The sequence below is a fragment of the Rattus norvegicus genome, chromosome Y (genome assembly GCF_021556685.1).
Source record: "Rattus norvegicus strain SHRSP/BbbUtx chromosome Y, alternate assembly SHRSP_T2T, whole genome shotgun sequence".
Taxonomy (NCBI): Eukaryota; Metazoa; Chordata; class Mammalia; order Rodentia; family Muridae; genus Rattus; species Rattus norvegicus.
Window position 1 is genome coordinate 21,929,173 of NC_141555.1, and position 16,487 is coordinate 21,945,659.

General features: G+C 40.8%; 1 pseudogene; it reads right to left on the minus strand.

Moving 5' to 3' along the window:
• Nucleotides 1-683: 683 nt before the first annotated feature.
• On the minus strand, nt 684-1,933 carry LOC147997984 (glutaredoxin-1 pseudogene; annotated as a pseudogene).
• Nucleotides 1,934-16,487: the final 14,554 nt, after the last annotated feature.

The following is a 16,487-nucleotide window of genomic DNA, read 5'->3' on the forward strand; positions in this document are numbered from 1 at the left end:
TTTGCATTTCACATTTGACTTTTCTGGGACTCTGACTAGAATCAATTCACAACTCTTTGGGATTTTCTTGACAATTAACCAGTTTGTGAACAGAGCTGAATTCATCATATGCTCTGCCATCTACATTAATATTGCTACAGTGAGGATATGTATGCTAAAACTCTTCATGTGATTTTTCAAACAGCATCCTCATACCATTGTGGACTTCTGTGCTTGTGGGAGCAAATTTTGAGAACACCATTTGAGAGCTGTAAATGCAGAATGGGAAAAGCCTGTGTGTAGATCATACACAACTTCACAATATTCATTGTTTCAATAATCGATAGGAAGTGGACTTCTTCAAAATGATATCAGCAGAACAGAATGGTAGAAAAACAGTAATTGATTCACTGGAGATTTACATGCACTGGATTGTTAAACATGGGCTTAGAGGTAGAGACATGTCAGCACATGAAGTATGGATAATCAGTCCTGTGTGATCTCTTAAGCTTCCCTATCCCATGATTTCATCTGTAAACAGCATCATATTTAAGCACTGAGGAATAGAATAAAACCATTTTTTTTGAAAGTCCAAGTCCCTAGAAAATACAGTCCTCCTCCATGACGCACATCAACTCTCAGTTGCGCTGGCCTTCAGCATGTCTGGATGACAGCTGTCAGTATGGGATTTACTGACACAGTTTTCATAACAGCAGAGCTCCAATCTGCTTCAGACATATCTTCAGCTCCCCATTCTTTTGCAGGAAGATTAGATCACTGTGTCTGCCTATGAATTTTTTGATTACCTATAAAGACCCAAGGAATTATTCTCACTCCAGTGAGCTGTTGTAAGTAATCTTGAATTGAATTGGTTATGTTAGTGGCTGTGATGTCTACAAATCCCAGAAGAACATGCTTGAAAGGGAGTTGATTGAGGATTTCTTGGTTATTTCTGAAATACTGGAAGGTGGGCTCGATGAACAGGAACATCTTCCCAGACTAGGTCTTGCAGTTCCCATAATCCTGGGCTGTGTTGTGAGGCTGCAGCTTCCCTGAAAAGAACGTTCAGTTTAAGGTACTGGTCTATTGAAAAATGGCAATTTCGATGTATTCTTAACAGTGCATTATACTTGAAGCCCATAGAAAACATGGAAGGAAGTAGCTTTTACTTTTCCTACTTGCAATCACATTGCTACCAAATCATAACAGACAATAGAACCTGGTTACTGATGATTTAACGATATAATAATTGCTAGATGAGACATCTAGGCTTGTTGACTGATCAACTCTTGGATTCCAAATATCCATTCATTGTTAAATTATGTGGTCCACATCCTGTGATCATTGTACTAAATCCCTTTTCTCTGTATAGAGAGATTCATCCTGGTGGAGAGCCGCAATAACATTCACCACCACAAGATGGCGCTGGCTTCCACTGCGCCCCACGTGGAAAGCCAGGATAGCATTTGCCACTACAAGATGGCGCTGGCTTCCTCCGACCCAGCGCGACTTCCTCTCAGGAAATTAACTGTGTGAGCATGTGCAAGAGTGTCTTCGTGCCAGGTCTTTGCCCACTCCGGGGCGTGCCTATGAGATCATGGGTAAGCGACCAATCAGGTGTGGATGTGCCACACTAGGGTATATCTAAGCCAGACCATGCTGGCACCCCGCATCCCATCTTTAAGATGCAATACATGCTTTGCTGTAGAAGGATTCGTGTGTCCGCACGTGCGTTCATGCTGGCGAGCCGATAGCGTGGGACATCTGGTGCCGACCCCCGGGAGAACCGCCACACCATCGCCAGGCACTGAGGGGGCCCTCCATCTGCTGAGAGAATCCAAACCAGCAGGACGTGAGTAGGCTCTGAGAGATATGTTTGGTCTTGACCTCTTTCACTTCTCTCCGCACTAGAAGATGCAGTGGAGGCTTTTGTTATAGTTTTAGCAGCCTTCATTCTTTCTCTTTTGGTTTTTTATTTTGCAGCTGCTGCTAGGCACCATCAAAGGTCGTGCCTAGAGGATGGGAAATGCCACCCAACTGTGATAGCAGGACAGAGAGTGCTAGGGGAGTTACAAGACAGCATGTCAGAAACAGGCGGGATAAAAGATTAAAGAGCTCAAATAGAAAAGGTACACGTAAGAAAACAGACCCTCCCAAAGACTAAGATCTGAGGGAGTGAGAGTTTGGGGAAAGGACACCCAGGGAGAGAAACAGAGAAAGGAGAAGAAAGCTCTGGGAAGAAGAAGCCTTTATCCAGTATAGGAGTTAGCAGCTTTGGAGCTTGATAGTTCAAAAACAGACGAGCATAGCTCCTCTGAGGAAGAGGATTTAGAAGGTGAGACAGCTCACTATGAAAAAGAAAGATATGGGCCTAGGTGGAGAGCCACTGTGAAAAAACCGAAAGTTATGGATCCTTTGTGGGCAAGGCTGGTAATTTTGTTTAAACTTCACAGAGTCATACTGATCAGATTTGATAGAGGTAGACCACCTGAAAAACTTATTCAGGAGAATCAAACAAAAAGATTCACTTCCATACCATTTGTGAATGTCAGTCATGCTGCTCAGATATCCCGTAATATATCTCAGTATCTTACAGGAATTTGGTTTCAACACGTTGATGGACTAGTCCAGGAATTGAGACAATTCATCGTCCATATCAACTCCACTCGAGTGGATGGTCACCGTGGAAGTGGTGGGAAAGGGGAAATCCTACCTCTCTGCTGACTCTTATTGGAATGTGGGTCCCTTTCGCTGAACACCATCTAGTTTTTTCCCTCTGTCTATTGGCTGTCCTTGGTGCACCAAGCTGTCCATGTACGTCAGTTTGTGTCTGTGGTATTTGTTTCTTTTTGCTTAAATGTTTTATGTTTCATGTTCAAAAGAGAAAATGGTAAAAACTTTATCTGCCAGTCGTTCACACCTTGATTTGATTTTAACTCGTTTCAAAAAAGGAAAAAATGAATAAAAAAGCAGTTTCAATCAGCCCTTGGAGCCCTGTACCAGCAGCCAGTTGTCTAGGTCAGCTGGGGTGAGCTTCTACATGAGCTGATTATTAACTCAGCAGGTGAAAAGGTGCTTCTCTTAAAATCATAGCTAGAAAAGTAAAAATGGTGGTTGGTGTAAATATTAAAGACGTGTGTAGCCACTTCAATTTTGTTTCTCAATGATTTTAAATGTATAAATATGCTCTACATGCCTTCGTTATGTACTATTGGCTTTTAAGTTATTAGATATGGTTAAAAATGTAACACTGGTAACAAAGTTGAAAAAAAAAGTGTAACATTGGTAACAAAGTTGACATGAAACTGGTAATTTGGATTAAGTCATTCTAAACAACATGTGGCATGAGCCAACTTAGGGAAACAGGTCTAAATAGAGACAATATTTTTATGGAACTCTTAGAAACCAGGCTTCTAAAAGAATTTAGGACAATGTGTCTTTGTTGAGGTACTGGAGACTACACCATCGTGCATTCATACGTAGGAATTGGTCGTCAAACTTGGTAACATGAAGGATAGACATGGTGTTTTGGGGACTATATTTTAGAGATTATGTTGTTGGAGGTTGAGTTTTGCTTTCCAAAATTGTGATTTGCCCTGAAGTTATCTATATTTTAATGCTAATTTCACTGCACCAAGGACAGCTGCCTAGTCAGAACTCAGGTGACTTTCCAAAGTTGTGGCAATACTCTGGTGTTACAAGGAGAACTTAAAGATTGTGATTAAGGATTGCCAGTGTTACATTGCCTAACTCAAACTTATTTGTAATTAAGAAAAAAATCAAACAGGTAGAGATTGTTACAAGATTTATAAAGGATTGATGAGGTTTTGGAACTTGTGAGAACACTACAGCCAGTTTGTTTACTCCAACTGGCATTTCAAGATAGATTTAGAGGATTTATTTTGAGTTTTCATTTCATGAGCTAGCTTATAATTTTAGAGAGCCCATAAAGTGATATCATTAAAAATTTTACAAAAGAATGGCTAACAGCCTTTTATTATGTAATTTTGTCGCTTCTTCAATGTAAGAAGTAAGAACTTTAAATCTTTCAGTGTATATAGAAATTTTTACTACAAACCTTTGCTCTTAAAATGAGCTTTAATATTGGGGGAGTAGCTGTTACAATACTCCAAAATAGAATATTTAAAAATAATTTTAAGTCTCTGCTCCCAGACCCGGTGAGAGAGAGACCCAACCGCCTGGTCAGGTGGGCACTCCTGAGGCTGCAGAGCGGAAGAGACCACCAACACTGCCCACCCCTGCCCACATCCCTGGCCCAAGAGGAAACTGTATATGGCCTCTGGGCTCCCGTGGGGGAGGGCCCAGGAGCGGCAGGACACCTGCCTGAGACACCGCCGGAACCTAAAAGAAACAGACCGGATAAACAGTTCTCTGCACCCAAATCCCGTGGGAGGGAGAGCTAAACCTTCAGAGAGGCAGACAAGCCTGGGAAACCAGAAGAGACTGCTCCCTCCACACACATCTCGGACGCCAGAGGAAAAAGCCAAAGACCATCTGGAACCCTGGTGCACTGAAGCTCCCGGAAGGGGCGGCACAGGTCTTCCTGGTTGCTGCCGCTGCAGAGAGCCCCTGGACAGCACCCCACGAGCGAACCTGAGCCTTGGGACCACAGGTAAGACCAAATTTTCTGCTGCAAGAAAGCTGCCTGGTGAACTCAAGACACAGGCCCATATGAACAGCTGAAGACCTTTAGAGAGGAAAAACTACACGCCCGAAAGCAGAACACTCTGTCCCCAGAACTGACTGAAAGAGAGGAAAACAGGTCTACAGCACTCCTGACACACAGGCTTATAGGACAGTCTAGCCACTGTCAGAAATAGCAGAAAAAAGTAACACTAGAGATAATCTGATGGCGAGAGGCAAGCACAGGAACCCAAGCAACAGAAACCAAGACTACATGCCATCATCGGAGCCCAATTCTCCCACCAAAACAAACATGGAATATCCAAACACACCAGAAAAGCAAGATCTAGTTTCAAAATCATATTTGATCATGATGCTGGAGGACTTCAAGAAAGACATGAACACACTTAGGGAAATACAGGAAAACATTAATAAACAAGTAGAAGCCTAGAGAGAGGATTAGCAAAAATCCCTGAAAGAATTTCAGGAAAACACAATCAAACAGTTGAAGGAATTAAAAATGGAAATAGAAGCAATCAAGAAAGAACACATGGAAACAACCCTGGATATAGAAAACCAAAAGAAGAGACAAGGAGCTGTAGATACAAGCTTCACCAACAGAATACAAGAAATGGAAGAGAGAATCTCAGGAGCAGAAGATTCCATAGAAATCATTGACTCAACTGTCAAAGATAATGTAAAGCAGAAAAAGCTACTGGTCCAAAACATACAGGAAATCCAGGAGTCAATGAGAAGATCAAACCTAAGGATAATAGGTATAGAAGAGAGTGAAGACTCCCAGCTCAAAGGACCAGTAAATATCTTCAACAAAATCATAGAAGAAAACTTCCCTAACCTAAAAAAAGAGATACCCATAGACATACAAGAAGCCTACAGAACTCCAAATAGATTGGACCAGAAAAGAAACACCTCCCGTCACATAAATGTCAAAACACCAAACGCACAAAATAAAGAAAGAATATTAAAAGCAGTAAGGGAAAAAGGTCAAGTAACATATAAAGGGAGACCTATTAGAATCACACCAGACTTCTCGCCAGAAACTATGAAGGCCAGAAGATCCTGGACTGATGTTATACAGACCCTAAGAGAACACAAATGCCAGCCCAGGTTACTGTATCCAGCAAAACTCTCAATTAACATTGATGGAGAAACCAAGATATTCCATGACAAAACCAAATTTACACAATATCTTTCTACAAATCCAGCACTACAAAGGATAATAAATGGTAAAGCCCAACATAAGGAGGCAAGCTATACCCTAGAAGAAGCAAGAAACTAATCGTCTTGGCAACAAAACAAAGATTATGAAAGCACACAAACATAACATCACATCCAAATATGAATATAACGGGAAGCAATAATCACTATTCCTTAATATCTCTCAATATCAATGGCCTCAACTCCCCAATAAAAAGACATAGATTAACAAACTGGATACGCAACGAGGACCCTGCATTCTGCTGCCTACAGGAAACATACCTCAGAGACAAAGACAGACACTACCTCAGAGTGAAAGGCTGGAAAACAACTTTCCAAGCAAATGGTCAGAAGAAGCAAGCTGGAGTAGCCATTCTAATATCAAATAAAATCAATTTTCAATTAAAAGTCATCAAAAAAGATAAGGAAGGACACTTCATATTCATCAAAGGAAAAATCAACCAAGATGAACTCTCAATCCTAAATATCTATGCCCCAAATACAAGGGCACCTACATACGTAAAAGAAACCTTACTAAAGCTCAAAACACACATTGCACCTCACACAATAATAGTGGGAGATTTCAACACCCCACTCTCATCAATGGACAGATCATGGAAACAGAAATTAAACAGAGATGTAGATAGACTAAGAGAACTCATGAGCCAAATGGACTTAACGGATATTTATAGAACAGTCTATCCTAAAGCAAAAGGATATACCTTCTTCTCAGCTCTTCATGGTACTTTCTCCAAAATTGACCAAATAATTGGTCAAAAAACGGGCCTCAACAGGTACAGAAAGATAGAAATAATCCCATGCGTGCTATCGGACCACCACGGCCTAAAACTGGTCTTCAATAACAATAAGGGAAGAATGCCCACATATACGTGGAAATTGAACAATGCTCTACTCAATGATAACCTGGTCAATGAAGAAATAAAGAAAGAAATTAAAAACTTTTTTAGAATTTAATGAAAATGAAGATACAACATACTCAAACTTATGGGACACAATGAAAGCTGTTCTAAGAGGAAAACTCATAGCGCTGAGTGCCAGCAGAAAGAAACTGGAAAGAGCATATGTCAGCAGCTTGACAGCACACCTAAAAGCTCTAGAACAAAAAGAAGCAAATACACCCAGGAGGAGTAGAAGGCAGGAAATAATCAAACTCAGAGCTGAAATCAACCAGGTAGAAACAAAAAGGACCATAGAAAGATTCAACAGAACCAAAAGTTGGTTCTTTGAGAAAATCAACAAGATAGATAAACCCTTAGCCAGACTAACGAGAGGACACAGAGAGTGTGTCCGAATTAACAAAATCAGAAATGAAAAGGGAGACATAACTACAGATTCGGAGGAAATTCAAAAAATCATCAGATCTTACTATAAAAACCTATATTCAACAAAATTTGAAAAACTTCAGGAAATGGACAATTTCCTAGACAGATACCAGGTATCGAAGTTAAATCAGGAACAGATAAACCAGTTAAACAACCCCATAACTCCTAAGGAAATAGAAGCAGTCATTAAAGGTCTCCCAACCAAAAAGAGCCCAGGTCCAGACGGGTTTAGTGCAGAATTCTATCAAACCTTCATAGAAGACCTCATACCAATATTATCCAAACTATTCCACAAAATTGAAACAGATGGAGCCCTACCGAATACCTTCTACGAAGCCACAATTACTCTTATACCTAAACCACACAAACACACAACAAAGAAAGAGAACTTCAGACCAATTTCCCTTATGAATATCGACGCAAAAATACTCAATAAAATTCTGGCAAACCGAATTCAAAAGCACATCAAAACAATCATCCACCATGATCAAGTAGGCTTCATCCCAGGCATGCATGGACGGTTTAATATACGGAAAACCATCAACATGTTCCATTATATAAACAAACTGAAAGAACAGAACCACATGATCATTTCATTAGATGCTGAGAAAGCATTTGACAAAATTCAACAACCCTTGTTGATAAAAGTCCTGGAAAGAATAGGAATTCAAGGCCCATACCTAAACATAGTAAAAGCCATATACAGCAAACCAGTTGATAACATTAAACTAAATGGAGAGAAACTTGAAGCAATCCCACTAAAATCAGGGACTAGACAAGGCTGCCCACTCTCTCCCTACTTATTCAATATAGTTCTTGAAGTTCTAGCCAGAGCAATCAGACAACAAAAGGAGATCAAAGGGATACAGATCGGAAAAGAAGATGTCAAAATATCACTATTTGCAGATGACATGATAGTATATTTAAGTGATCCCAAAAGTTCCACCAGAGAACTACTAAAGCTGATAAACAACTTCAGCAAAGTGGCTGGGTATAAAATTAACTCAAATAAATCAGATGCCTTCCTCTATACAAAAGAGAAACAAGCCGAGAAAGAAATTAGGGAAACGACACCCTTCATAATAGACCCAAATAATATAAAGTACCTCGGTGTGACTTTAACCAAGCAAGTAAAAGATCTGTACAATAAGAACTTCAAGACACTGAGGAAAGAAATTGAAGAAGACCTCAGAAGATGGAAAGATCTCCCATGCTCATGGATTGGCAGGATTAATATAGTAAAAATGGCCATTTTACCAAAAGCAATCTACAGATTCAATGCAATCCCCATCAAAATAACAATCCAATTCTTCAAAGAGTTAGACAGAACAATTTGCAAATTCATCTGGAATAACAAAAAACCCAGGATAGCTAAAGCTATCCTCAACAATAAAAGGACCTCAGGGGGAATCACTATCCCTGAACTCAAGCAGTATTACAGAGCAATAGTGATAAAAACTGCATGGTATTGGTACAGAGACAGACAGATAGACCAATGGAATAGAATTGAAGACCAGAAATGAACCCACACACCTATGGTCACTTGATTTTTGACAAAGGAGCCAAAACCATCCAATGGAAAAAAGATAGCATTTTCAGCAAATGGTGCTGGTTCATCTGGAGGGCAACATGTAGAAGAATGCAGATCGATCCATGCTTATCACCCTGTATAAAGCTTAAGTCCAAGTGGATCAAGGACCTCCACATCAAACCAGACACACTCAAACTAATAGAAGAAAAATTAGGGAAACATCTGGAACACATGGGCACTGGAAAAAATTTCCTGAACAAAACACCAATGGCTTATGCTCTAAGATCAAGAATCGACAAATGGGATCTCATAAAACTGCAAAGCTTCTGTAAGGCAAAGGACACGGTGGTTAGGACAAAACGGCAACCAACAGATTGGGAAAAGATCTTTACCAATCCTACAACAGATAGAGGCCTTATATCCAAAATATACAAAGAACTCAAGAAGTTAGACCGCAGGGAAACAAATAACCCTATTAAAAAATGGGGTTCAGAGCTAAACAAAGAATTCACAGCTGAGGAATGCCGAATGGCTGAGAAACACCTAAAGAAATGTTCAACATCTTTAGTCATAAGGGAAATGCAAATCAAAACAACCCTGAGATTTCACCTCACACCAGTGAGAATGGCTAAGATCAAAAACTCAGGTGACAGCAGATGCTGGCGAGGATGTGGAGAAAGAGGAACACTCCTCCATTGTTGGTGGGATTGCAGACTGGTAAAACCATTCTGGAAATCAGTCTGGAGGTTCCTCAGAAAATTGGACATTGAACTGCCTGAGGATCCAGCTATACCTCTCTTGGGCATATACCCAAAAGATGCCTCAACATATAAAAGAGACACGTGCTCCACTATGTTCATCGCAGCCTTATTTATAATAGCCAGAAAATTGAAAGAACCCAGATGCCCTTCAACAGAGGAATGGATACAGAAAATGTGGTACATCTACACAATGGAATATTACTCAGCTATCAAAAACAACGAGTTTATGAAATTCGTAGGCAAATGGTTGGAACTGGAAAATTTCATCCTGAGTGAGCTAACCCAATCACAGAAAGACATACATGGTATGCACTCATTGATAAGTGGCTATTAGCCCAAATGCTTGAATTACCCTAGATCCCTATAACAAACGAAACTCAAGACGGATGATCAAAATGTGAATGCTTCACTCCTTCTTTAAATGAGGAAAAAGAATACCCTTGGCAGGGAAGGGAGAGGCAAAGATTAAAACAGAGACTGAAGGAACACCCATTCAGAGCCTGCCCCACATGTGGCCCATACATATACAGCCACCCAATTAGACAAGATGGATGAAGCAAAGAAGTGCAGACCGACAGGAGCTGGATGTAGATCGCTCCTGAGAGACACAGCCAGAATACACCAAATACAGAGGCGAATGCCAGCAGCAAACCACTGAACTGAGAATAGGTCCCCTATTGAAGGAATCAGAGAAAGAACTGGAAGAGCTTGAAGGGGCTCGAGACCCCATATGTACAACAATGCCAAGCAACCAGAGCTTCCAGGGACTAAGCCACTACCTAAAGACTATACATGGACTGACCCTGGACTCTGACCCCATAGGTAGCAATGAATATCCTAGTAAGAGCACCAGTGGAAGGGGAAGCCCTGGGTCCTGGTAAGACTGAACCCCCAGTGAACTAGTCTATGGGGGGAGGGTGGCAATGGGGGGAGGGTTGGGAGGGGAACACCCATAAGGAAGGGGAGGGGGAGGGGGATGTTTGCCCGGAAACCGGGAAAGGGAATAACGCTCGAAATGTATATAAGAAATACTCAAGTTAATAAAAAAAAAAAAAAAAAACAGAACAATACAAAGAAAAAAATAATTTTAAGCTTCTAAGGATATGTTAATTGGCTAAGGACCACACCTTACCAGAGGACTTAGGTCTTTCTTTGTTATCCACATTGGTGATAAAGCTTCAGTTGTGTTAGTACAGAATTGTAGGCTAGAGTCATGGAAGTATTTTAAAAAGAAACTGTTTCTTTGTGCATGCAACCCATAGGAAATGTGTTTACTGTATTTATAGGTGGTTCATTTAATGAAAAGGCTACATGTATGATTGGATCACTTGTTTTTTCTCTTGAGTTTCCTCTGCTTCAGCACAGATTATTAAATTTCCTGCTTTATCCACTGTTTTTAAAATGTTAAAAATAACCAAGCTTTCAATTCATATCCTGATAGCCAATGTGTGGCTTGTGGTTTACAATTTATTTCAATTACTTAATGCTTTACTAGAGACAAGTTTTCTACATGAAATCAGTGAGTGGTGATTTCAGTGTGAATTGTCTGACAACTCCCTGTCCTTTCAGTGCTCTGGCTCAGACAACTAAACAAAACCATAGACCCAGCTCTTTGAAAATGGTAATGGAGTTGATGTGAAAAGAGGAAGACTCAATTTGCTTACTTTAAATTCCCAGCCTCACCCTGCCAGCTCAGGGATTTCTAGTATGACTAAATTTAGACAATATAGAAAGGATTTGACATTACTAATTAATGCTTATGTTTAGGTAAATAAAGTTTGTGAGGTGCTAGAGAGGTGGCTTAGTGGTTAAGAACACTAAGTACTGTTCCTTTTAAGGACATTTAAGAACTCAAACTGCATTGCCTGGACCCCTTAATGAGGGCGGACAATGATACTAGACAGTTATGTCTTAATATATTAAATAGGGGTGTTATCCCTGTACGCTATACAATTATTAAATAATATTCTTTTATTTCAATTACAATTATTAAATAATACTCTTTTTATTTCAATTTTAAAATTTGTATGCCAAGGAACACTCTGAGTGTTTATGGCACCCTACAACTAGGCATACTTCTGCCTAGGTGAAATAGAAAGATACACGTATTGGCATGATCCTGTTCAGATATTTTATATGGGGAAGAGGGAATCTTTGTGTTTTTTCTACAGGATGCTACAAGAGTGTGCCAGCTGCCTGAGGTAATGGTGAGAGTTGCTGATCCTGGGAGCATGAAGATTCAGCTCTCCTGGTTCGGGTCCCTGAAGTCATTCCTGTGCCCTTAAGAGGAAGATGGAAGATTCCCCCTCATCTTTTGTCATCACAGAAATTTTGGCGCTGCTACAGTCAGTGTCACCACGGCTTGTGTCCCATCCCACTGTGGACTACGCTCAGACCCTCTGTGTACTGCTGCTTGCCAGAGATGACTGGACTCCAGCTGTTACTCCTGTCCCCCTCATTCCCCTGGCGACTCTTGCTGCCTTGACAGGTGTTGTTATTTTACAGTCTGTAGCTTCACAGGAATTACACCTGAGTGAAGCTGCTGTGGACTGGGGAATTGTGCCCTGGTTGTGCAGATCTCAGACATGGTTCCCTTGCCTGCTGGTTGTTCCAGAAAAGAATGGCTGATCCTGTCCTGGGAAAGACCTTGTTACTTTCGCTGCTATTTTAGCAGCCATTAACCACTGCAGCCATTGTGTCTGAAGTGTCTGGAATTACCCTCCCCCAAATCTATCGTTAGTCAAGCACAGTAGGTGAACTTTCTGGAGTAGTTGCTAACAATTGGGATTTCTAAATTTTATTTTAGGAGCATATTGACTAAGGCCCTTGGTGGTAACAGCTGAGGAGAACCAGATGAGGTGCACACTACTTATTGGGAGTGACTCTGTTTGGTGCAGCTCTATGCTGTGGATTATTGTTCATGCTATGGTTGGTTTGCAAACTCAGATCTCAACAGAAATGTAACAAAGTCATTATCACTCAAGCACTTGTGGCCATTGAACGAGGGGCCTCCCCCTGGAAATTGGCTATCTATGCTCAGAAATTAGTCGGCAGCTCAGTTCTCTGCTCTTGCCCTAGGTCGTTTAACAGTTACTGTCACACAGCATTGCGGTATCCAGAGAGGGGCAACTTTCTTTATGCACAGACCAATCTAAGACACGGGGCCCGGTGGCGATAGTGTTACCCTATGATGGATAAGGCTGTGACATAGAGGAATGACCTAAGAGAGGAGCCACAGCAGATGGACATAACTGCAGGGACCTAGACCAGCCTCATACCAGTAAAACAATAAGGGGGAGATGTGGAGAGCCGCAATAACATTCGACACCACAAGATGGCGCTGGCTTCCACTGCGCCCCGCCCCACGAGGAAAGCCAGGATGGCTTTTGCCATTACAAGATGGCACTGGCTTCCTCCGCGCCAGCCAGACTTCCTTTCAGGAAGTTGATTGTATATGCATGTGCAAGAGTGCCTTCTTGCCAGCTCTTTGCCCACTCTGGATGCATGAATAATGAGATCATGGGTAAGCAACCAATAAGGTGTGGATGCTTCACGCTAGGGTGTATATAAGCTGTGCCATACCCTTTTAAGGATCTTTGTCTGAGACCAAAAGAAGACTTTCTCTCACTATCCCTTCTAAATCCAGAGATATCACTGATCTATTGTATTGTTTACCACTTTCATGCATCCATAGTGAAGACTAAATTTTCAAACAGAGACCACAAATGGTCCTCCCCACCTTAGGTAGCACACTCAATATGACAAAGAAGAAAATAGAGAACATAGTTCAGACAGCTTTGCAGTGATGTGAAGATTTGACACAGTTAATCCATCACAGGGACATCTTCTGAAGCTAAATGACCAATTTCTCCAAATTCTTCATCTATTCCTCCTGCTAAGTAATATTGGAGGGTTGGGATGATGTCTCCCCAGTGGGCCAGGTACATAGATAAATACAATTAAGCAAAGACTTGTGGAAGATCCACAGACTACAACAGATGGTATACGGGAGTAAAAAAATACAGAAAATATATAAATTCTGATAAAAACTTCCCTCAGAGCCTCAAAATTTACTTATATTAGCCATGAGACTGGTTGTGATGTAGTCAGTGGTACACAGATCTGGCTACAGGTGCATGATTAACACAGGTGTAATTTGAGTCCTCAAAACAAACACTCAGAGGAAGCATGATGGGTTAAACTTGGAATGAGCAATTAAGAAGTCAAACAGAAGTATAGTAAGGTATCATAAAAGAGACAGACAGAGACAAAGAAAGAAAGACAGACAAACAGGCAGGCAGATACACACAGACACACACACACACACACACACACACACACGCACACACTCACATACACAAAACAAAGCAGCAGTCATAGGGGAAAAGATGTTGTAGATCATTGGTAAGGAGCTTCTGCCAGGGAAGAAAAGTCAAATTCTTCATTTGGGTGCCACATATGACAACTTCTATACTCCTGAAAAGCAGTCACTACTACATTTATGTACAACATACATTAGGAAAATACAAACAAGAAGGGTAACGTAACTGAAGAGACTAGGTATTATTACATAATGCATGTTTATTAAAGCCCCATTTTACCTTTATCCTGATGCTTGCAGTCCCTGTAAAGAGAAACCAGTCCATGGTCAGCCTGGCATGCATTTCTTGTATCTCTGAAAATTATCCTTCCGTACATGTTCCATGGCTTGTTGGGAGTTATTGAATATTCTACATCTTCTCTGTTGTTAAAGTTCTAGTCTAGTAGATTTGGACATAAATTCTATTTTTAATTGTGGTTCTTCAGTAGATAGCAATTTCAGATCACACTGGGGTTTATGAGAGAAGCAAGTGCATAAACTGACATGAAATATGTTGTCATTAGTAAAGAATGTTGTAGGAAAGCTGAAAAATAGGACAGAGAGGCAGACAGAGAAAGAGAGATGAGACAGAGAGACAGAGAAAGACACATACACACACACACACACACACACAGAGAGAGAGAGAGAGAGAGAGAGAGAGAGAGAGAGAGAGAGAGAGGGGTAGAATACTATGCCTTGTGTATATGAAGCCAGAAAATAATTTGTGAATATAGAAGACAAGGTATAAATTGCTGCCTGTAAATTCCATTAACTAAGAAAGAAGTCTGGGGCCCACTGTGTTATTGAGGCTTCACACAACTTGGTCTTTACCTGTATGAGACATTAGATTTCTATGAGCAAATCCTTACATGAAAAATGCAGTTATGGTGGCCCAGTAAATCAAACACATAATTGGCCCCTCTGTCTGCCTCTCATTACGCTGATCTCCCATGTCACAAGAGGCTAGATGGTCTTCCACATACCCTGAAAAGTAGCTAACAAGGAAAATCTAAATAAAAGTAGCTAACAAGGAAGCAATCTTCAATGGTGCTTCATCTGAGCCTAACCTTGGCTTGTGGATGGTACTCAGGAAGCTAACTGACAGGTTACACTTTGCCTAGCTTGGTGTCAAAGTTTAGACTTGAGACTCCTACTCTGTGATTGTAAACACTTCCATTTTTCCAATGGAAGGGCAGTGTCACAATGGCCTGATACTGTCTTGTCACGCCTTTCACATGCTTCATGTGACCAAGTTGATAGCCTCATTCATCTTATTCACAGATCTACAGGATGAAACTTTGCTTCAGAGCCTTCATGTCTGGCCACAGAAATCAAGAAAAAAATGTAACAGTTCACAGTGATAATGTAGCCATGCCAGGGGATTTTCACCAAGTTTTACTTTCAAGTGTATTATTTTATTGCAGATTATGCTACTCTTTCTAGAAGGTCATGTTGTGGGAGAACATTTGGATGCTTCCCCATCCACAGTTTATAGATTTGCTACATAGACTCCTTTCAGTGACAATGTTTCTCTAAACTTGCATACACACTAACCATTTAAGCACACAAACAGAAACACACACACACACACACACGCACACAGATACACACACAGAGTCACATACGGTGTAAGGATAACAGAGAAGAGCTAATTGAAGAAAAGTTAGGTCAGTTGGTCTACAATATAAAATGTAAAGGGTTTCACTAAAATATATTACACTAGAATGGAGGATGGGAAAATGGGAAAGAATTTTGACACATGCTTCCACCACAACTTGGCCACATGAACAGTGAAGTATGACACAATAGATCTGCATGATCAAAGCCAAGACAAGGAACATACACAGTCAAATGAATGGGAATACAGCTCATCTCTCGGATCTCTAATGGAAGAGTTCAGGTGTTTCCCACAGCACTCCTGAATAGTACTTCATTTCACCCCAATGCTAGCACACTGGAGGATATTCAAGAATATACCTGACAGGTGATATTTTGACTTAGCTTCATATAGAGATGAAACAAGGGTGTCAGCATTCCCAGAGCTCTGTTGAGCAGGGGGTGCTGATTTCTTCTGGATCCCTTAGCAATGCTTCAAAATCCAAGGAGTCAGCCTTCTCAGGCCTTTTCACAGCTGCTCATGGTATATCTTGGCTTCACAACACCATAGCCTGTAGTAACAGAAGCCTGGATGAAATCTGCAAACTTCACCAGCCTACATTTTTTGGAAGGTGCCGAGAATCACTGTGACAGGTCTCTCTAGACCCACGACTAAAAATAGACATGACTTGTAGGGGTATAACATGGTTGTTTAGTTTCCCCAAATACTGTTCAGTACACATAGAGAAGTCAGGGAGGAGCCAGTCTGTGTTCTAGTTTACTAACTGACAATTCTACACTGTAGTAGAAAACTGCCTGCGAAAGTACACTGTTAGGACAAAACAGCAAGGAACAGATTTCGAAAAGGTCTATACCAATCCTCCATCTGATAAAGGACTATTACCAATACATCCAAAGAACCCAAGAACTTAGACTTCAGAGAGACAAATAAACCTATTAAAATTATGTTCCAGAACTAAACAAAGATTTCTCAACTGAGGAAATTCAAATATCTGAGAAGCATCAAAAGAAATGTTCAACATACGCAGTCATCA